The sequence below is a fragment of the Capsicum annuum genome, unplaced genomic scaffold (genome assembly GCF_002878395.1).
Source record: "Capsicum annuum cultivar UCD-10X-F1 unplaced genomic scaffold, UCD10Xv1.1 ctg81636, whole genome shotgun sequence".
Classification (NCBI taxonomy): Eukaryota; Viridiplantae; Streptophyta; class Magnoliopsida; order Solanales; family Solanaceae; genus Capsicum; species Capsicum annuum.
Window position 1 is genome coordinate 302,809 of NW_025892370.1, and position 24,783 is coordinate 327,591.

General features: G+C 33.8%; 1 pseudogene; it reads left to right on the forward strand.

Annotated features, from left to right (window-relative positions):
- Positions 1–15,442, forward strand: part of LOC124885253 — a 91,742-nt pseudogene extending 76,300 nt beyond the window's left edge.
- Positions 15,443–24,783: the final 9,341 nt, after the last annotated feature.

The following is a 24,783-nucleotide window of genomic DNA, read 5'->3' on the forward strand; positions in this document are numbered from 1 at the left end:
AACCTCTATGACCTAACTAAATAGAAAAAGATATCACTGGGCTCGGGCGACCACCCTGAACTGCTAAACCAAAGAATTCACTACCTGATCCCAATAAGGATGCCTGCACTATCCTACCATAATACCTACGAGAACCTCTAAAACCACTTCCTTGAGAAGTCTGACCTCTAAAATCACCAAAAAGGCATACCTTTTTGGTGTCTCCCTGAGATTCTTAAAGAATAACCTCACTCATCTAAACATTTTCCACTATACTCTTAAAAGATACTCCAAACACAACTATTTGAGATGCATCCAACTAAGGTGAAATATCCAACCCCTTTACAAACTTTAAATCTTCTCATACTTAGCGGTAATGCTGGCATAAAATTATCTAGCTAAGGCATGAAAGCATGCCTCATACCCTGGAACATTCATGGAGCCATGCTCTAGGTAATAAAACTCATCTCTCATCAGATCCCTTAGATTATAAGGCAAAAATATCTCCAAAAATGCCTCGGCAAACTCATCATATGTCATCTTAGGAGAATCAAGAGGCCTACAGCTAATAAGTGACCTCCACCAATCTCTGGCAGTATCTCTAAACTGATAAGTAGTATAAACAATCCCATATAGCTTAAGTGAACCTAAATTATGCAACTTTTCTTAACAATCAATCAAGAAATCATAGGCATCCTCTCTTATAACATCATTGCATCTTGGAGGACCCAAATAAGTAAATCTATCAATTCTCTTCTGATCCTTAGAAGAAATAACTTTACAAGGAATAAGAAGAGGCATAGTGTATTCTGTAGGGTGAGATCCCACCTTAGGAGGTAATATAGATGAAGGCAGAACTCTTAAATATAGAACACTATATATACATATGAGCACCAAAGGAAGAGTAACACTCTAGGTCTGAGGAGTACTAAAAGTATAAGTAGGTGCAACTAGATGGAGGTAGAATACTCAAAATTAGGGGAACACCAGGCATACTCAAAGGATCACCCTCCAAATAGGTCAAAAAGTAAACTAAGAACCTCTCCAAGACTGAGATAAAATAACTTGATGGAACTTAAATAGGACCCATACCTCCTACATGTTCAATATGAGAGCCAAGGAAAGTCCCTTACATTACTACTAGATAGGAAAGATCCAAGTGCCCATCCACTACCTTAAATTTGTCCATTACTTATAACTCATCCTTTACACTAGGCTCTCTCCCCAAATGAAAGCTTTGTATCTTTAACCTCAAGAGATCTTGTTATCACCATCTGTGCAGATAAGAGTGAATTATGACTCGGAACATAATATATGAAAGAAATTTGCACGATAAAGAACAAAATAAGATAAATTCCTACAAATATTCTATAACCTCTCAAAGATAGATACGAACGTCTATGTACCAATATGCAAGACTCTATTAGATATCCCATTCTTACACTATTGAGACCAATGAACCTTTCTCTAATACAAATTTATCATGACCCAAAAATCAAAGGGTTGTAATGGCACTTGTCACGGTTAACCTTGAGAAGTAAGCCCTTCTTACAAACTGACATAAAAGAGAAGTAAACTTTAAAAACCTAAGTTAAGGCTCCTAGAACAAAGCTAAACCATAACAATATAATAAAAGTGGAGAAAAGAATAAATAATAATGTCATAACTTCCGAAACTTGATATAACGGTGTAAGAACTACTTGTATAACTCTAGAAACATAATACATAGGAGTAACTCTATCTCTGAATAGTAATAAATACATAGTCTAATGAGATACATAGTAGTAGACTCCAAATGCATAAAATCCATTTCTACCTCATAAAGCTAAAAATATCACCTAAACCAACCAATATAGGGCATTCTTGAACTAGGATCTGCAACAAAATGACATAGTAGGAGTGAGTACGATCCACTTATACTAATTAGATATCATAGGGAGACTGATCAAAGATCGTAATAAAGCATACAATATACATACTAAGGGCATGTCACCTGCAATTAGACAATTTCATAAAATGATAGACCATATCACTTGCACTTACAGTTCTATAATAATCACATATATTGCAACAAACAACAGAAATAACCACAATTATACATTATAAAACATGTAAGTAAAGGACAAAAGCATAACATATATAAGAATATCAAGTAAAAATAAAGGTAGATATAACAAATGGATAGGTAACAAGTCAAGCAGAAAATATAATAATGTCGCGAGAATAATAAAGTAAAGACAATGAAAATAATGAGGATAATGATGATGTAATGCACGAGGTCATTGTATAACCTTCGACAATATCTCACAACCTTCGTATACACCTACGGAGCTAAAGCATACCAACATAGGAATAATGGGGTTTTGTCGATCAGTATACAATCCATATCCATATCCCCTCCCCGGCATATCCCTCGGGAAGGGTTTTTATAAGATGTCACATTTTCTGTCAGAAAAAACAAGTGTTTCTTGCATTTTTGTAGTGGTACTAATATTTCATAAATGTACATAATTTGAGGATGTAATGCTCACAACCAACCACAATGAGTATTTCTATATCCATCCAATATACCAACCAAGTGCTACAAATACCCATTTAACATTTCCACCCATCCATGAAAACCAATATCTTCATATGCCATTAGAGTATGAACACATCACAAAACACTATTGTCACCACAATAGGCTTTTCATAAAGAAAGATATAGTTATTTTCATGCATATATGCTATCAATACTGTATAGGACCCCATACGATAACACATTGCACATAATATCTCGAGACTACCAAATACATCACATATAGGCCCCCACACAAACATAACACAACAAGATAGCCATTTTCCATGATGAGTCCCACAGCCTTAACATGCTTTTGTATCAAAATTAACTACCCCACCCACTCTAAAATAAGTTACGACATAACCTACCTCGAATGCCAAAAACTAGAACAAAAACCTTCAATCCCAAAGCCTCACTCCTCACGAATAGTTCTAGGATTAAATAAAACATGAAAACATATAATTTATGCATAAAAAATGCCAACGATACCCATATTGCCTAGTATCAAGTTGGGGTCAAAATGGACCCCCAAATTGGGTTTTTAAAAAAGAGGAGAAAAATTACAACTTTATTTCAAAAACATGTTCCTCATATTTTTAGAAGTCTACTTCTGAAAGTCCAAGCAAAAATGAATAAAAAAATGAGGTCCAAATTAAGGAAAAGCTATTTTCAAGATTTACCGGGTAACATTACGCGAAATCAATTTTAAAATCGAGAATTGAAGTTGTTTTGAAGATAAAATTTAGAGAAAACTTATAATTATAGAATGAAAACTCATCCAAGCAAAAATTAGTAGAAATTGGGGCTAAAATTTAAGAAATACAATTTTTAGGCCTTACGAGCCAAAATTCTCAAATTCCATACTTTCATCCAAATTTAAAATAAGAATAGACACTACTAGAAATGAAAGCTATGGAAACAATTAATTAGCAATGGTTAAATAAACGTTAGTGTAAATAACCTATGGTGATGGTTGTAACCATCGCATATTGTTATAAAATCTATTAGGATAGTAATTAAAAAAATCATCGCATAAGCTCTTACACCATCCCAATAGTTATATCTTTGGTAACAGATATTATAAATTTCCCAATAGATATTTATCATAATAGATATATAACTATCCCATATTTTATATCATCTAAAATATGGCGTTAGGTGGGAATTTTTCGTCCAACACTTATTTTACCTATTTTTTTAGATATTTTTATTTAAAAAACTAAATAAGTTTTCTTTCTCTAGGGACTTCATTTAATTAGATAGCCCTAATTATATCTCTAGGGACCTCAAATTAAATCTACTACTAGCTGCTTAAGAGCCGAGGAAAGAGGCTACTGCTCAAGACCCAAAGGCCAAAGCCAAACCATTGCTGCCCTCAAGAATAAGTAAATTTTATTTTCAATTTCTTATAATTCATTCTCTCTATTTTCTTATTATATCATGTATTTTGTTCTTACTGACTGAGTGTGTATTCGCATGTTGGGTTAGGTTGGAAAGAATCAACCTTCATTAAGCATATTTTATTCTTGTTGATTGAGTGTGTGTGTATTAGGTTGGGTCAAAAAGAATCAACCTTCCTCAAGTATATCTTGTTCTTGTTAACTCAGTGTGTGTATGTTGGGTTGGGTCAAAAAGAATCAACCTTCATCAACTGTATTTTATTCTTGTTGACTGAGTGTGTGTGTGTTGGGTTACGTTAGAAAGAATCAACCTTCCTTAAGAGAATTTTATTCTTGTTGACTGAGTGTGTGTGTGTGTGTTGGTTTGGGTTAGAAACAATCCACATTCTTCAAGTGTATTTTATTATTGTGGACTGAGAGTGTATGTGTATGTTAGACCTATAATCGAGCTGCTTTACCTGGTAATTTGATCTTATCTATGTTTCTTATATTTCAATAGTACCTTAAGGTTCTATATATCTCATGGGGACATGCTGGTTGAGGAGGTCATTGAGTCTTTTGCAATGCAATAGAATTAGAATATATGCATTAGTTGTTGAGATCTCTTTTTCAGAGACATCTGTGTTTTAAAACATCCAAAAGCTTCTAGATGCTTGTAAGTGTTGTTCTATTCATATCTATTTCATGGAGAAAAAGGCATACGAAGTGCATCAATTGTAATTAGAAAGCTCCCTTAGTAGGAATACCCATGTCTTCTCTTTAGAGCTTAGGAAGTAATCAGGTGTACATATAAGATATATCTCTGGAGCTGGGATTAAGGCTTTTGCAAATCTCAGTCGTGAGTGCTTTTAGTGACAATATGTAATAGATGACTGATTTTTTCTTAGTTCATTTGAATTGTGTATCAAAGGTTTGAATAAAGATTTTATTAATTGAAATTTTTATCATTCTCTTTCCTCAAGCAACTAGAAAGAGAATAAAATATATTATATGTTCACATGGATAATTGTTTAGGGTAATCAACTTTTACATTGAATGTTGTTGTAATGCCATACCATGTCAAATAGGTATTTATGTCAGTTGAATACTAACCTTCTATGATGTTAGTTCATATGTATCTATATATAATATGCTTCTATCATGTGTGCTCTATATTGTTAGTACCCTACATAGCCCTACTGTGTATTCAACTCTTTTTGATAAGTAAGTAAGACTTGTATTCATGAACTACTCCCAGATGGTGAATACCAGGGTACATTCATTATACTAATTATTAAAAAATAAGTAATAGGGTACAATACTTCATTAAAAAACCCAGTCCCTCGGTGTTCTAATCATAAAGTTGACTCTTGTACTTTCCTTAATTTTTTACTGAATATTAAGTTCTCTAAAAAATACCATCCATTGATACGTATCTCCCCAAAAAACACCACTAGTTATTATTATCAAAAGCTAGTAGTGCAGAAAAGTTATGTCAGTCTGGTGAAGAGCTTAATTGAAGCTTGCACACTAGTAAAGAAATTGAGAAGCATTTTTTTTTGTGTATGTGTATATGTAAGTATAATGCCAAAAGAAAAAGACTGTAGATAGAAATACAAAATGTATGGACAAAGATAAAAGATCTGTAATTTAGTTTAGTTGAAATATGTATGAAGTAAAACCATTCTATTTCTCTTTTCCCAGTAAAATTAAATAGTACTTATGTGAAATAACATATAAGAAGTAAAAATCATGCCAATGAAGAGCAAATGCAGGAATGTGGTTTGAAGTTCTTAATTAAGACTTTCTGTCTGGTTGAGGAACTTTAAATTTTTTCTTAGTTGAAAACATATTTATTTTTATTTCATCTAATATATTTTCCATGATATTTCTTAAACAATTAAATACCACTTTTTTAGCTGGATTTTCTTGTTTGGCTTAAGCATTCCTCAACTGTGTCTTTTGACAATAGCACTAATGATAACTATAACACTTCAGTGAATTTGTGGTGATGCTACAACATACTTCATAGTTGTTTGACTTTGCTCCATGATGTATGTTAAGGTAAAAAATTTGATGGTAAATTATCTCTAGATGCAGGACTTGTTCGAGAATTCTACGCTGTGCTAGTTAATAAAGTTAACCAAAATGTCAATAGAGCATAAAAGGCTTTCCAGACTTCTACATCTGTTGAATCAACAATTTCAAGTACTTCTGTACAGAGGTATATTGTATTGTGTTATTTATAATACAGTAGTACATTCCCTACTTAAGGAGCTTTGGCTAATAAAGCAATGTAAATATAGTACGTCGGCCTCCATATGATATCACGATCAAATATTCAGTGTCTAAGTTTTACAATATCCAGTTAGCTATTTAACTAAAGGGTCAACTTTGAATTGATTGAATCCTTTTAGATGTTTACCTTGGAAGTTGAGGTGTCCTTCCAATAATGTTCATGTCTTATATCTTTATGTTAGAGTCAAATAGTGATCAAGCTCATATGATAAAATAACTCTTTACCACCCTCCCACCCCTTGTTTTTTACCTTTAAACACAATTTTGGGGCTAGTGGGGCACTATAGACTTGACAGTTATTTAAATGTATCTGTGTAACCTGTGTGTGTTAGTTCTATGTATTTCAATCTTCTGTAGAAATGTGCATTAAAATTTAAGGAATATTGAACCCCGCTCCTAATTAGTTGATTGTTTTTCATTGGTCTACCTTGATAATATACCATTTTCATCTTAAATTAGATGAATTTCTATAACTAACATGAAAACTAGGAAATATTAAAGTGTGGGATTAATATATTTGAAATAATAGTTGATCACGTAAAGTAATAGTTACAGGTGTTGGTTGTTGCACCTTCTGTTGTTTCAATAAGTTATACATAAGAAGAATGATAAACCATAACAAAATACCATCCAAAACAAACAGATGCATACTAGAAAACTGATACTTGTTCTAATAATCTTATGAATGAAAATTGGTACAGGTACTCAATCTAGTTTTTTCCCTAGTTCATAGTATACTAGTTTGGAGACCAAATGTTCTAGCTGTCATAGTCATGATAGCTAAAATGAGGGAAGTTAATGGAGAATAAGATGGTGACTAAAACTAGCAATGCTCACCTTTACAATTTAATTGTAGTACACCACATGCATTGGCATTAGAATATAACCACATAGAATCTGACTGGAAGGTGAGATAATTTTTTTGATAATTAGAAGACGGAATATTATCATCCTGACATGATAATCCCGACTTGTGAACCTTATACATACATATATTTAACAGTTTAGTTAGTATCCATGGATATGGATGTGTGCACAGATTTGGTCAAAGTTTCACATTAGACCAACCAGTTGTCTACAACCATAAATACTATGCAAGATTTGGACTATTTTCTGCTATTTCTATAAAATCATAATCTTCATCTATTTCTGTGAAGTTTTCATTGAGAATATCTTGAGGGATAGAGCTAATTGGGAATTTATTTGATGAGTTGTTGGTTCTACAAAGTGGACAATTTGCATTTTTTTAAGTTAGAAGTTAGAAGTTACTATGCTTGATCTTTTCCAACTTTGGATGGGGTGAAGTTAGAAGTTACTATGCTTGATATTTTCCAACTTTGGTTGGGGTATGTACTGGGTATGCTTGATCTCAATACAGGATATGTTGTTTTTGTTGTTTAGTTTGTTTCTTGACTTTAATTTATTTTTTCTTATTGTTGTAGGTGATAATGACATAGAATATGACGGGAACAAAATTGATGAACTAGACCTGACCTAAGAGATCGATCACATTGGCTTCATGTTACACTAGCTATTGGAAGATTTTACTAAGTAGTTTCAAACATCTTTTAATTTTAAACATTCAAAACTTGGATATGTTTAAATTTTTTTGAATGGTCAAAAAATATTTGGTTTCTTATTGGTTGACAATTTTGGAATTAATAGTTACTGATACTCTTGATGATTAGTATATATGTACATTTTATGTGTTATGGTAGCTTTATAAAATCATTGTAATGGCATAATATATAGTATTGTTGAATATTCTAATAATAATTATCCTAATAGCCTAAAATAACTATCCTAAAAGGCTAAAATAATTGTCCTAATAGCATAAAATTAACCGTTGCATGTATAACTGTCCTATTAGTACATATATACAACCGTCACAATAGATTATACAATTATCCCATTAATGATGCCATCCCAACATATCAAAAACAGTCACAATAGCATATATATAGGGATGGTTAGCGGCCGTCTGAATAGACTAATAACCATCACAACATCATATTGTAACATATATATAGGTACGGTTTAAAACCATCCTAACAGCTTGTTAACCTTCTCCATATAGTCAATATGATAATCGTTACTAAAGGTCTTGATATAGCAATGATTTTTGTAACTATCTTAAGAAACCGCCGTATTTGTTCAAATGTAATGCCTTCATTCGTATCGGGTATGGCAACAGTCGCGAGATATCTATGGGGATGATTGTGCTGTCTATGAGGACAGTATGAGAACCATCACCATAACCTCTTTTTCCAGTAGTGAGATGATACAGATTGAAGAAATTAATTGAAATAGGAGTTATGGAGCTTACCTAAGCTTATAATTGGAGAAAGTTGCTCAAAATTACGAAATTCTAAGTTCCAAGTCTCAAAATTAGTTAAAATTACAAAACATGGGTATTTATATACCCAAGCATCGGGATTGCAGACCAAGTGTCAAAATTATGATACCTGGCTGAAGTGGCCATTGAATTGTGGACCAGGTGTCATAATTGTGGCACATAGACTACACACTCAATTGTGATCATGGCAGTTGCCTTACGATCATGGGTGTACCTGCTGGGGGCTTGGTGAAATTCCATGTCTCTGCAGGCCCCTCAGGATTCACCCAAGATATCATGAACGCAAATTAATTATGCTACCCTATTCAATTTGATGACCTGGACTCAATGGAAATATCAAATTTTTGAAAAAGATATAATTTTCACAAAGTTGAACCCATAACTCTAAAATCACAACTTTCTAAATCGAGGGTCAAAATGAGATTTAAAAGCCATAAAACTACACCAACCATGTTACCACCCTAAAATTAATGTTCTGGATCTGTTGGTGTAGTTTGTTTTATTATACAATGTATAGATACAAAGATGTTAATTGACGTCAACTATAAGGCTCCTGAATCCAACAAAAACTACAATATAGCATAAAACATACCAAAATGCATCAAGAACCATGCCAATCATCCCCATAGCCTAGAAACACCACAACACAATCATGGGTAGCGGTAAAACAGCAAATCACACAGAAACACATATTTTTACACAATTCATCAAAATTCGAGTCATTACAAATCATAACATGATTGTATAACTTTTTCGTCTAAGTAACTTTTGAGAATCCATCCTCTAGTTTTGGGTACAATAGTCTTATATGGTCGGATTTATTTAGTGGATTTGATCTTTTGATACCTTTAAACACTACAAGAAAAAAGTCTATTTAAGACCAACATTCAGGGGCGAGTCAATAATTTTGTCTCTAAAAGTATACTTATTAGGACGAGATTAAATTCTGATCCCAAATTACGTATTTTTTGGGGAAGAAATAAAATTTGGTCCTTAGAAAATTATTAATTGGTCCCTATTAATAGAAGTACTGCCAAATTATTATAATATTAAAAAAATTTTAATAAAAATAACATATTCTACTCAAACTTAAGGCGCCAAAAATTAAAAAACTCTTTGTATTCTCCAATATAATGCCCTATCTATTGTTTCTCAAAATTTCCATTGACAATTTTCGCATTAAACGCTGCCAATAGAGATTCAATCAAGCTTGTTCAATTCCGGCAGAGACGTCGCTTCTTGCTCAATCATTGGCAACCCTTCGTCCTATTTCACTTGGTAACATCTTCATTCTATTTATCTTACTTGAACTATACAATCTTCAGTAGGCCAATCAAACCTATAACCTGATATTAGAACTCGATTACTGATAAGTATGGTGCTCCTACTTTTTTTATTTTTTTGGTGAAATCAGCAGAAGTGATGGATGGTAGTGGAAAGAATATTAAATGGATATCATAGTACATTTCATAAAAGAGAAGTATAGAATTAGGGATGAAATTTTCATGGGAAGAATGAAGCATCGTGCTAATTGAATTCCTTATTTATTGACAAAAGTGAAATCGCTTTTAAATTAATTTTATTTGTATGTACTTTAGGGGTTGAGAACATACATTGACATTCATAAGTTATGTCCAATATCTCTGCATTCCTAAATCTCTCTTATTTCCATTCATAACTTTCATTATAGGTATGATTTCTCATCTCTCTGTAAAGACAAGAGTAAAGCTTTTTATTCACCAAAACATCAGTTGCTAATGGCTAATTCAAAATTAAAAGCCCTAAGTTCTTTGTTCCATTCGTCTAGTAAATTATCAAAGCAATGGAAATCTATTTCAACTAAAAATGAAGCTGAACATATTGGCCATAAAGTCTATGTTCCATAGCAACCACCTGTTTTACATGAACTTGCTCAGTGTTCAATTTTTATTTCAATTTTAATCTTTTGATTATTTGTAGAACTATGTATGTTGTTAAATTTCTATTTCAATTTTGTTTTGTTGATCTATTCTTCCGCTCTTGAATCTGTTAAACTATGTATGCAATCATTAGTTTGTTGGATAAGGTATATCTTTGAATTGAGACTAAGCATCTAATCCTATCTGAAAAGTATGTTTTACAGTTGAAGTCAAGTTGGTTCATATGCAATTAGAGTGTGCTTTGTTTTTTTAAAGCTAATATATGTTGCTAATCTTTGTAAGAACATAATACTATCTTTCCTTAAACTAGTTTTTATTGCAAATTAAAGTTACTATCTGTCCACTTGAGAAAAATGCTGACAATCCTAAGTTCTGCCTTTTTTTCTCATTGTTTGAATTTGAAGGTTCAGATCTTATATGGATGTCTTTTGGGTATATTCTTTAAAATTATTTTGCTTATACCTTATCCTTCTTTCCTCACCATAATCCTGAGGGAGGTGGGGTTTAGTATAATAAGGTGAAGCTTGAATGAAATACTTTTCCAGAATATAGTAATCACTTAGTTATATCACTTTTACATAAGATTATTTTTCTATTGAGTATAGAATATTAATCTCCCTACTAATTTCATTGACCTTCTTCTGGTGTACTCCAATAATTTATATGAAAATAAACTAACACATACTTATTTTATGCTATTCAATTTACCCTTGACATCTTTCCTACAATGACCTATTACTTCGAATAATTAGACAACATTTGTTCACAACTCAACTTAATATTGTAAACAAATTTTGACTACATTCAGTATAAAATCTCATTAAAATAGATTACTAATCATTGGAGAGTCCAAGGTGGATGATTTATGGGATGTAGGAAGTAGCTCTAAATGACAAAAAAAGTAGTAATTAGCTGAAAGTTATTTCATTTTTGTAACAACATAAACTACTTTTAATTTTCAGTTGAGGAGTTGGTGTGCAAAAAAAGTCACCCATTTAAAGAAAAAGGTCAACATTTATTTATAAAAGACCAAAACAAAAGTATGTTTTTGAATGAGATGGTAGGACTAGAGAGTATTAAACTATTAAGGTAGTAAGAAAAGCGACCGGCTATATGTTATACCTGATGAAAATTTAGTTAACAATGGGGTTAGTGGTTAAGTACTTGGACAATCCAAGTAGGCATTTGAATTGTCAACTAGTTTCATATGTCTAAATGTTTAATATATGTATAAGATGCTTGTGATGGTTCATTTTTAGCTTCGGTTTTGCAAATGGGTACACCTGGTGAAGACTTCGTAGCGTCTGATTTGAGTTGGACCAAGTTTAAAAATAAAGAACATCATGATTATGTTGCCCTTATTCCTTATGATTGACTTGATATTTTAATCATTGGAGAGTCTTGAAATGTTGAATTCCCAACAAGGTTTCAGATTGAGAGGGGAAGGAAAAGAAGTAAAGGCAGTTTAAGGGAGTATAAACTTGATGAGTATTTGAAATACGGGAGGTAAGCGCTTCAACCATTTTATGATATATCATTCTATATATTCTTCCCTTTTTTTTTAATGATTAATATAGTTCATGCTGACCTCTTTTCTTTAAATATTTCTATAGAAAATAAGTTATGTACTCATTTGAATTTTTGATTATTTGATCTGTTGGTGGATTGACTCAGGACTTAATCTTTACAAAAAATAAATCTAAATGTAGAGGATCTAACTTAACTTAGCATGTAACAGAGCATCCTTTTTCTTTTTTACATTCACAGGGAGAATATTCCATTTGCAACTGATCAATAAAAATAAGATTACTACCATTGGAAAGCAAGTCAGGTTCAACCATGTGAAATCTACCTCAAAAGATAGATGATCTAGTTTGTAAGTTTCTTGATTATAAAAACAAAATAAAATAATTATTCTGCTCTAGATGACTTAGTAAATAAGAAATTTCATGACTTTTATAGAGCTCAAAAGGAGTTGCATTAGCTATGTTGTGCATCCTATCACTTGCTTAATCAATGTCTTATTTATAGGAATTTTGTTCTTATGTATTAGTACTTAACAACCTGGCTTTGTTAGTCACAACTACTTTTACAATTTCCTAAATGTATATTTATTTTGCTGAAGTTTGGTCTGTGTATATGTTTCTTTCTCTGTCTGCATTCCAGTATGTTTTATGTTTGAAAATAAATAAAATCGTATAATGAATTGAAAGGCTTCTACAACTTACTCAAAATTGTAAATTTCTCCCAAGATATTTTAGACCTTTGATTTCTGTAGTTTTTTCCTCGTCTCCTTTGTAGCTACTTCCTTCCCTCCCTCCCTTCTTTCTTCCTTTTGTCCCTCCTTTCCTCTCTCTCTTTGTCCCAATTTTTTCACAAGGAACAAATTTGAGCTTTTTGCAACTTCAAGTTTTTTGCACTTTTTATGCTCTACTTGTTTATTGCTTCATAACCATTGCTATTTATTCCCTTGGAATACTAACTATTTCAACCAATATGTTACTCCTTTGTCCATATATGTTTATCAAGATTTTACTTTCGAAAGTCAAGACTAGATTAAAGTCATCTTTGGAATATATTTTTCTTTGAAAAAGAATAAAAATCATAATATGTACTATCGTGAGAAGGTTTCTAACTTTCTACAAAATAAAAATATATAAACACCCGCTTTAGTGAAATTTCATTTGAATTTTAATAGAAAAAATCATGGGAATAAGGGAGTAACACCGATTTCTAACTGTTTGAGAAGTCATGAGATTTCGACATCGTAATGATTGACTCTTAATACAGAATATTGCGGAGTTGATTACCTTTTCTGATAAAATTTAGTATAATAAGAACGTGAAAACTGAAATTTTTTATGAGTTTCTCCTTCATATCTTATCATGTTGTTATTTCAGGTATTGGTATTCCATTGGCCCAAAAATTTATGAAGAAGGTGGTCGTATTTTACCCAGTACATGATATCTACTTAACACTCAAAACCGTGCTACTAGACCTCAGTCCATGAGGGGCTACACATGCCATTTTATAGTGAAGCATTTATATTCCCTCCCTTCTCTGACACTTCTTATATATAACAATAGGCGTCATCCTAACAAATCTGGTTCTGTATGCCATGGGTCACTTAATAGAGATGATATTGGCCCTAGTGCAAAAAAGATTCCTTACATTTGCAATGAGATTCAACAACAAACTATGTCTATGATCTATCTTGGCATTCCCGAGGAGAATGGTTTAGCAAAGTATATAAAGGGTATTCAATGCTATTGTGGTTCGGATGTCAAAGTGAACAGCCTTGCTACTCTGTATGTCCACAAACTTGGCATGATTATTAAAAGATCTACTCATGAGTTGGATCTAGCTAATCAATATAGCATAATATTATGGGTCCAGTGCAATAAGAAGTCTTTTTCTTTTATCAAGATTCATGAGAAAATGATCCATTCATCTTAGGTATCCAAACTGAATGACAGTTGCAGCAAATGATTCATCTAAGGAATCATAGTCTTATTGCAGCTGATTTAACATTTGGTATAAAGAAACTGTAGGTAATGAAGCAATTGTATCTCATCTTTTAAACCTTGATGACATCTTCCATAGTTGTAATTTCATTTGTGTAAATCGGCAGTATCCTTTGTGCACACTTCTTGTGTTTGACTCAAGACAACATACCCTTCCTATTACTTGAATCATCACCCACACAATTTATAAGAGTGATGTGAGTTAATGGATGGAAGATCTACATTATAATGTCAATGTGGTTGATCTAACATGGACAATCAACGGTTTTCTAATCGACGATGCTGCAGCTGAAATTGACCCCATAAGGCAAAATTCTTCTAGTCTGCCATTTGTCTGTGTCTAGTTAGTCACACGGTTCAATAACTAATTAGGAGATATTTTCATGTTCGGTTCTATTTTCACTTTGGAGGATTCGTAGATCATGGTTGTAAAATATCATCAAGAAATATAGTACTATTGAATTCAAAGAGAGATATTTAAGCATCTAGGAAATATTGTGTACATCATTTGGGATAAAACTGATCTTTTTGTTTCTTTAGAATAATTTTCTCAAGATTTTGTTGATCAAATGACCTTCTTGTAGTATTTAAAAGCCACATGGGTGCTTCAAGTTGGTCAGATCATCTATTTGATTGTTATCCACTTTTGTTACATTAAAAAGCTTTTCCATCATAAAGAAAGAAGATAAAGAACATAATCTGTCATACAATATAATTCTAATATGTGTATGCACTCCATTACTTACATGTATATATTTTTTAATTTTAGTTTATTTCACCTTACTATATAAAAGCATTTGTTCATAATTTTTTTCTATCTTTTTCCAGTTTTTGCACTGTAACATTTATCCTTTTCATAGAACATAAATATGGCTTACTACAATGAGGACGTTACCTCTTGCGAGCCAGAAAACATCTGATGCAATGGAAGCATATCATGTGAAGCTGAAAGTAGGACTATATGATAATTCATATCTTGGAGTACTCTAGAACGTTGTTTGGTTAGTTCAAAAGTTGGCGACTTTGTTACACTCTAGCTATTGGCTTGACCGTTATGTAGATAAGAGTGATTCTATTCAAAATGTGAAGGCAGAATATATAGCCACCACTTCTTGGCATAGATCTCTATAGATTCCTGATGTTGCTGTGACCTTGGATTCCACAGATACCTCATTTACAAAAGTTTTGAGCCAGAAAGACAGCAGTATAGCACGACTAGTTTGGAATTCTGGATCGAAATTCGCCCATTATAATTGTGAATGGTTAATTCAAGGAAACTAATATCATGGGATGTTAACTAAGTTTTTTGGTCTCTAATCATATCGTGTATTTGTATCAAGATTCTCGATAGCAATTTGATATAAATTGATGAAATTTATTATTTTGTTATATATATTAGCCTCATTTGTGGTTAATTAGAGACTAGAAATTTTGCTCGTCTTTCAATGTTTATCTTTGACTAGAGGTATTGCTCATCTTTAAAGGTTGATCTAGGACTAGAATATCACTCACCGTTAAAAGTTTTTCTACGACTGTTTCTCATCCTTAAAGGTTGATCTAGGAAACGAGTTTTGCTCATCACTAAAGATTAATTTATGACCAAGTATTTTTCGTCCCTAAAAGATAATTTAGGACTGGGTAATTAGTCTATCTGAGACGAGATATATCATCGCTAAAAGATAATTATGACCAAGTAGTTAGTCTATTTGGGATGAGATATATCATCGCTAAAAGATAATTATGACCAGGTAGTTAGTCTATTTGGGACAAGATATACCGTCGCTAAAAGATAATTATGATCACGTAGTTAGTCAATTGAGACAAGCTATACCATTTCTAAAAGATAATTACGACCGAATTTTTTGCCGTCTCGAAAGGTTTTTAAGGTCCGGCTTTGTTGAGTCATCGCTATTGAGCTTTTACGGTGGATCCTGTTAGGATGGGACACGACTAGAGTTTTCCCTTCCTAAAAGACCAATTGGGACAAGATTTGTAATTTATGGGACCAGATTTCCCTTCTCTCTAGGCTTTTTTTCTTGTAGTGAAAGTCCAACTTTTAGCAGTCTTCTTCACTGGGACTTTGTATCCTGTAATTACTAAAAAAAATCATAACATCCACATAATAATACCCTTAACTTGCAAATATTCCTTATTTTATGAATTTTAAATGTCGTAAACCCATGGCACATCAACACCCTCAAATTAGAACATTTGCATGTCCTCAGGCAAACGCAACTAGACTTAATAAGATGCTTTACTTAGTGAAAACCAAGATCCCTGTAGCACTTACTTTTGAAAAAACTAATTTTTAGCATGCAATAAAAACGAATATCTTTCAAAACCCTTCAATTAGAAAAATAAACTAATGTAATGTATATGCAAAACTAGTACCCTGACAAAACGGGATCAAGATAGGTATTACACTACTAATATACAACCCGACACTTAGGCTTATACACAACCCAAACAAGCAACAAGCAAAATACAACCCTTACGCCCTCACATCAAAAAATTCCACACTCACTTAATGTAATAAAAATAAAATATCAAACAAGGGTTGAATCAAATCTCTCGCTCTCATAATGAAGTCAGGTCATGTGAATTTGATACCATAGACCTCCCCTTATTTTCTATGTTTTTGCTTTCAGACAGTCGAGGTAGTATCACTATAGGTCCTTTATTAGCTTGTAATGTAGGCCTAGGACGGGTATGGTATATATGGGTAAGATTACTAAATACTCCTTGGCACTATACTACATTTGAATCCACTTTCTTACTTTCTTTTATTTTTCTCCCATATTCAAACTTTTATTTCTTTTTTAGACCTTGAGTGCAATTTTATTTCTAGAACATCTATTTTTTTGCCTTTTCTTGCACAAATCTTTTTCTTTTTATATTGCACCCGAATCCTTTTTATTTTTACTACACATTCCTCATACAAAACTTTCTAGGCAGCCCTATAGTCGCCAACCTCAGCTTAGCTACCTCAACTTAGGTGATTTAGCTAAGCTAAGGTACACAGTATCTAATAAGGGACTAGGGCCAAATTAGGTTTGCTGTGAAAATCAAGAAGGTAAATAGTATAGATAAAAAAAAATGTCTATTAAAGCTCAAAATTTGGGTTTAAGGGATACATGTTCATTTAATAGGTTATTTAGGTTATAGTGGACTTTTAAAAAAAATGGTCTATGATTTTATCCTAACTTCCCATATTACAACTTTAGCGAGACTAATCAGGTAAGTTCTAGATCACACACATATATCAACTAGGTAAAATATTATATGCTCTTGGCTCTAGGCTATCATCTTTGTTACTACCTACTCATTTTTTGCAAAGTTAGGCCAGGTTTTCGCACTAATAATCATAATGCCATATCTAGATGAAAACATTGGTTACAGTATGTGCAAACACATAACACTATAAAATAAAATAAATTTTTTAGAGGGAGTATCATTTAAAATCATTCAAGACAAGTTTGCCTGCTTTATTTTATTTTACTACACCAAGTTTTTCTTATTTCACTCTAAGTTCTATAGAAAATAATAAAGCAACACAAAAATAAAATAAAAATACCTAAGCATGTTAGTTCTAGCTATGATAGCACAGTCAACGAAAAATAAGTACGACAACAAAAACCTTTGGCTATGGTATACCATCACCCCAACTTAGAAATCATGTAATGTCCCTATCGTACAAAATCATGGAAAATATATATTGGGTTAAATAACATACATGGGTAGCACTAGATTCTTGTCATACTCTAATTAGTTGGGGTCTGATATAGGACTCTGTTATCATCTTCTCCTCTCATGGCCTCAGCTGTGGTTGGGGTACTCTCAACTATATGGGAACTAGTAAAGGTTGGTGCACTCAAAGTCACCAACTATCGGGGTAGTCTATGTGGACCTTAATCTATGCTCAACCACCTCAGATATGGGTGGTATATCTACTCCCTCCAAAATTACTGCCTCAGAGCTCTGCCTAGTCACCTTTTATTTTATCTTTTTTTCCCTTCTTTCTCTTCTCCTCCTCTTATGGAACTGTAATACTCACTAACCATGTTGATGATAAACTTGAACCAGTATCAGGTGATGGGATATCACTAACTATGGCCCCCATCTAGCTCAAGTATCTCAACACCCAAGCTTGGGAAGCTGCTCAAATCTTTTATTAGTGCCATATCCACAATATTTGTCGATAACAAGAATCTATTCACTTATTAATGGTTGGAATACCTGATTTTGGCAACAATTGTATGATGAGAACTAAGAACCCTATCTTGTATCTCCTCCACAATGATCTATAGGATGTTTTGATCTGACCCTACTATCAGTATAACCACTAACTATATATTGTTCTCCCCAAAAGTATTATCATTAGCTGTAGGTGCAATGTGGTGTATCACAATTGATCATTAAGCCTTGGAGGCAAACTTTACTGTGTTCTTAAAAAGTGATCACAATTCTTAGTATTGTGGTTCGCCAGCCACCTATAGTGTATCGACTTATCATCAACACTCAACTTCTTTACTCTCTTTAAATCATTTATCGAGAAAACTCATATTCTTTATTCTTGTAGTGCAGTTGGCATAAAACTCTCATACCAACTCTGACCCATAGGCATTAAGAGGTATGGTGATGTGTGAGCAGATGCTAACACATTTGAGGCTTTTAACTAAGAATAATTGCAAATTATTAAGCAATTTTTGTCATTTTTGATTATTTTCTATTCGATATTGTAGTAAAAGTCAAGATGAAGGAGAACCAGCAATAATGGAAGTAAAGAGATGATTTCTAAGCAAGTAGAGAGGGAAGTATAGCCGGCGACTTATTTCTAAACAAATAGAGAGGGAAGTATAGCCGGCGACCTGTCTGATAAGTCGTCAGCCTTATGATAAGCTATCAGAGTTGCCATCAGCCTTAGATAGAGAATGAGCTTCAGCTGGAATTCATTATGGCATCTGTGATAGGAAGCTAGAAGTGTGATAAGCCATTAGGCTCGTCGTTAGGCTTAGACAGGGAATGGAATTTGAAGTGAAGAAGCAACGACAATTCTGATAAGTCGTCACATGTCTGATAAGCCATCACGTCTCATTGTCAACCTACAGTAGAGATTTTCAAAAGTGAAAAGGAGATGACGACATTCCTGATAAGTCAGTAGACTCCTGAAAAGCCATCACACACATCGTCACCTATCTAAGAAAATACTGTGATCTATGATTTTGTTTACATAATTAGGCTGAAGTATTTAAAGCATATGTTAGGGTTTTCTAAGAAAGAGGGGAATTGATGTTTTGAGAATCTTTTCTCTATAGATTTTTGACTTGAACTTTATAATTATTTTTGGAGAGATTATTACAATTGTTTTGGGATTTTCTACTGTGAATCAAATCTGAGAAACACTTGTTGCTATTCATCTTTTTGAAAGTTCATATATCAAACTATGAATTCAACTTGTTGTCTTGATTATTTTATTATGAGTAGCTAAATTACTTAACCCGAGTTGTGGGATCTATGGGTTTGGGTTTGTAACGTAACTAAGTGTTCAAGATTATAATGGTGGCAGAAACTTCTTTTTAATTACATTATTTTATACTCTGACTATTGGTTGCAAACAATAGGCCTTTCTTATTGGTGATTTTCTTGAGATAAGAAATCAACCCTAGTAAGAAGTGAATTATCAACAGGGACTTGGAAGCATCAAACTTCCATTTAATAATTAATGTTGTAACAAGATTAATTAACTTAAGATAATATCCTTTTATGAAATATAAATTCCCTAAGTTTGAGAGAATTAGGAGGTTAAATGTCTAAATAGGTTGAGAAATATTTAGATATAACTTCAAAAAGGATAAACTGTTGTTCCTACCTACCATAAGAATCTTTAACCATTACTAGCGTCTGTCAAATCCCATCACCCATAATGAACATAACTCTGGTTTTCCTTATCATATTGATTTTAAACACTGAATTGAGAAATGATTATTTGTTACCTTTCCAAAAAAAAACCATTCATAGGAAACTGATAACTATCAGTTGATTAACCCACAGATAACTCAAATTTACACCATATTTCCTGTGGGATTCACCCCCAACCTAGTTGGGTTATATATTGACAACGATCGCTTGCATTCTCGTAAGAGAGGTGTAGTTTGAGTATTATCAAAAATGGAGCCGTTACCGCGGAATACGGTTGTAAATTAAACTTTTGTGTGCTAATTGACTATTAGTCAAGTTTCCTAGTTTTACTTATATTTGTTATTTTTGTTTGCTATAGGAATTTTGTGGTTCATGCCAAGAACCAGAAGTGTTAGAGAACCATTATTACTAGTTAATCCAGAATCGCTACTAATCGGCAGAATGGCAGACTATTAAAAGGCTGATAGGTTAGCAGCCTTAGCTAAAGCTCATGTGAATGTGCAGAATGACGGTAAACATGTACGACATCCAAATCCTGAGGATGAATAATTGGGATATGAGGAGTCGCTAAACCATGGTAACCCAAGGCTTGCAGAGCAAATAGCTGCACCAGTACAGTGTAATGCTAACAGGAACCATCCGTTCCGAGAAAGGCAAGATCACCAGCTAGTCCAGTATGACCTCAATAATGATGATGATGGAATTGATGGAGCAGGTGCGACGGGTGCAATTATTCCTCCACCATTAGCACTTGGGAAAAATTCAATATTACAAGTACTATGATTCAACTCTTTAATCTAAAGGGGTTGTTTGGTGGCCTTCCTGGGGATGATCCGAACTTATATCTAGTGAACTTTGTTACCATTTGTAAACTTTTGATAATTCAAGAGTGGGTCAAAATGCTATCCGTTTGAGGTTGTTTCCGTTGTCTCTGTCTGGGGAGGCAACATTATGGCTTAATGAGCTGACACTCGATTCTATAACCAATTGGAGAAATTTGATAAGAGCTTTGCTAGGAAGGTTATTTCCACCTTCTAGGAGGGTATAGTTGAGGGATGAGATAAGGAACTTTAGACAACTCCCAACTGAAGCCTTACATAAAACTGGGAAGAGATTCAAAAAAGAAGTTGATGCAGTATCTGAACTACAATATGATGGACATATACTTGATGGAGACTTTGTACAGGACTCTTAACTCTGTGACAAAACCAATTGTAGATAATATTTTTGGTGGTTCGTTTGTTGATCTTACATTCTCAGAGGCTTCAAAAATACTTGACAGAATAACCAAACAGAGTCGGGCATGGCATACCAAGGACTCTATGGTAGCAAGCCTAACTGTTTCTGTTGGTATGACTGCAGAACAACATAGAAGAGATCATGAGCATGATCAAGACATGGCTCACCTAAAAATGCAGATGGACTTGCTAACCAAGAATTTGTGGGATCGCAGAGCAGAGTGGAGTCTAACTGAGAAGAAGAGGTGAACTATGTATATAATCAGGGGGTTTCTGAGGCAATAGCCAAGGAAATCAAGGTCGGACATATTATGATAAGGCTGGATATAAAAACCAGGAGCAAGGTAATTAGAGGATCAATAATGATAGGAACGGGTTATATGTCCCTCCTAGAAATCATGAGGCTATTACAACAAGTTCTAAAAAAATGTCCCTGGAAGACATGATAGCTAAATTGTTGAAAGGAGTGGAGGCTACCAACTCAGGGGTGATACCATGAAAACCGATTTGTCCTCTATGAGTTAGTTGGTAAATTCGTACTCCACTTCGATCAAATAGCTAGAACAATAAATAAGCCAACTCTCCACAGTGCAGAACCAGAGGAAAATTGGAACATTACTAAGTGATACGGTTCAAAATCTATGAAGTGATGGCTCATGTATGGAAATTACCATTAGGAGTGGTAAAATATTACCTGGACCTTCTGTGGGCAAAAGTTTGATTGAAGATATGACTGAAGCAGATGATAAACCCAAAGAAGAATGTCCAGTGGAGTTTGGGAAGCTGGATGGTTCTGATGATGCTCCGGAACAAGGAAAAGAGAAGAAAAAAGAAGTAGTGGTGAAAAATCTCCCAAGACCACCACCTCTCTTTCCTTAAAGATTGAAGAAGAAGGTTGATAACACAAAATTTAGTAAATTTATGGCAATCTTAAAGTAGTTAACAATAAATGTGTCGTTGGTGGAGGCACTCGAACAAATGCCAGGGTATGCTAAATTCATGAAGGACCTTGTGATGATAAAAAGAGAGATGAAATATGAATCGGAGGATAATCTCCACTATTGTAGTGCCATTTCTACACGATCCTTAGTGTAGAAGAAGTCCGACCCTGGAGCATTCATTATTCCATGTATAATCGGGTCTCTCAATTTTGATAAGGACCTATGTGATCTAGGGGTGAGCATAAATCTAATGTCGCTAGTCATGTATAAAAATCTAGGTTTGGGGGATCCTACCCCAAAAAATATGCAGTTGGTAATGGCGGATAGGTCTGCAAAGCGGCCAGTAGGAATACCACATGATGTATTGGTAAAGGTGGCCAACTTTATACTTTCTGTAGATTTTGTAGTCCTAGACTGTGTGTTGGATTTTGAAGTACCCATAATTTTGGGTAAACCATTCCTTTCTACTGGGAGAGTAGTAGTGGACATGGAGCTGAATGAGCGGAAGTTTGGGTTCAATGACAAAGAAGTGAGATGCAAAATGCACTCATCTATGACACAGCAAAAAGAGATAAGTGTCTTCTTAATCATAGATGTGTTTTATAAAGATGGGAAAGAGGTAGCAGCATAGTGTCTTGATGAAGTATGAGTAGTCAAGAAAACCTAGTCATGCTGCGATATTAAATCAGACGCTATTGTTAGGCAACCCAAAATTTTTATGTTTAAATGAAATTTATTTTAATTTATTTAGATAGGAAGCATAATGAACTGAAGAGGTATGCAGGGGTCTAGGTAAAAATTGATGAAGTCAGCCAAGGGACCCTAATGACAAATGTGATGAGTCATCACAATTGTGATAAGCCGTCATATATGTTGTCAGAAAATCCAAAAGAAGGCAACACTCTACCTAAGGTTGATGATATCTGCGATGACTTATCAGACATCTGATAAGCTATCAGGTAATCTTGGGCCCAAATACTGAAAAATTCAACCCAGCCCACAATCAAACCTTTTCACCTTCCCGTGTATCTCCTTTCTTTTATTTAAGTTTTATTTCCCTCCATATTTAGTTTATTTACTTACTCTTTTCAAAATTAATTCCTAAGTAAAACAAGAAAAATATTCTTCCCTGTGAACTGTGGGTTTGAAATCAAGATCAAGAGCTTTTCTTTCATCTACTACTTCCTCTCACTCACATAACCAAGTGAAGTTGCCTATTAGGCATGCTCATAACTTCACTCTCCTCTTCATTCGGTAAGTGATACAGCTAAGGTAAATCTTAATTTAAAAGGGATTGAGGCAATCATAACTTGCCATTATGTGAAAAATAGAATCAAGGGTGTACAATACTACATTGTTCATAAAAACCTAGGTCTTAGCTTAAGAAAAGAACTCCATGTGATTCTAAGAAAAAAGTGGATTGATAATCAACACTAAAACTAGGCTGGAGTTTGTATTCTTAGATGATGACATGTTTGATAAGATATAACATTTGTGACGGCTTATAAGACTATGTCATTACAAATTGAGAAAAATAAGCTTGTTCTATTTAAGGCTGACGACACGAATAATAAGTTATCAGATTTGTGATGTCATATCAGAACATGTCATCATAACTTTGATCAGATACAATTCTGAACCTCTTTTGAGGATATGGAATTATAATGACTGAACTTCTTATGTTGGATGATCATGAGTGCTAAATAAGTGCTTTCTTTTGCTACAGGTCTTATAATGGCACCCAAAGGAAAAATCCCCAAACCTACAAAGAAAGTGACTAAGGGGAGTGTACCTCTGAGACTTTTCGATAAGGAATCTGATTATGAGGAGGAGGAGCCACTACTAGGAAGAAAAGGAAAATAAAAAGCCCAAAAAAGCCTTCATCATCTCAACCAGTTAAGGTGGAGGAGAGGTAATAAAGTGATACTGAAGTAACAACACCATCTGAAAGTATAGCTTCTAAACAGACAGCTTCTGAGCAGTTGGAGCCTGAGTATTTCGTGTCTGGGGAGCCTGAGTCAGAGCATGCTGAATCTGAGCAAACAAAATCTGAGGGACTATCAGCTGAGTCCCTTTGTGTTGAGCAATAAGATGATAAAGAATATTTGATTTGGGGAACTCTGGTTAAATGCAAGAACCCCAGGGTCTGAGATAGTGCTAGGAAGAAAATTCCCAAAGGATAGAAAATCTTCTATGATGGGCTTCTCAGAACTAAAAGAAGGACCATTAAAAGGCCAACCTTTGAAGAAAATAAGATCATCACTACTGGGTTGAGTAGATATCCTGAAGTGGAGCAGAAATTTTGAGACTATGACTTGGGATGGACCATGAAAGTAGGAAGCTCATTTTTCCCTACACTAGTTTGGGAGTTCTATGAAAACTATCAGGCTCGATTGGAGAACATGTGCAAAGAAAATGAAAAATCAATAGATTAACCCTTGTTGAATAAAGTTCTAGTAGAGGGTGTGATGGTGGATCTCTAAGAAACAACAATCAACAAATTTCTTCATGGCCCCGAATTCACTCCTCATGCCACTTCACCTACATTCTATGCTCGTTTGAAGCATCATGCAAATCAACGATCTTGGTTAGCCACCATCATAGCTAACGAAAAACCTGAATGGTTGACCAACCCAAATAAAATAATTTTTAGGGCCTCCCTGGCTCAAG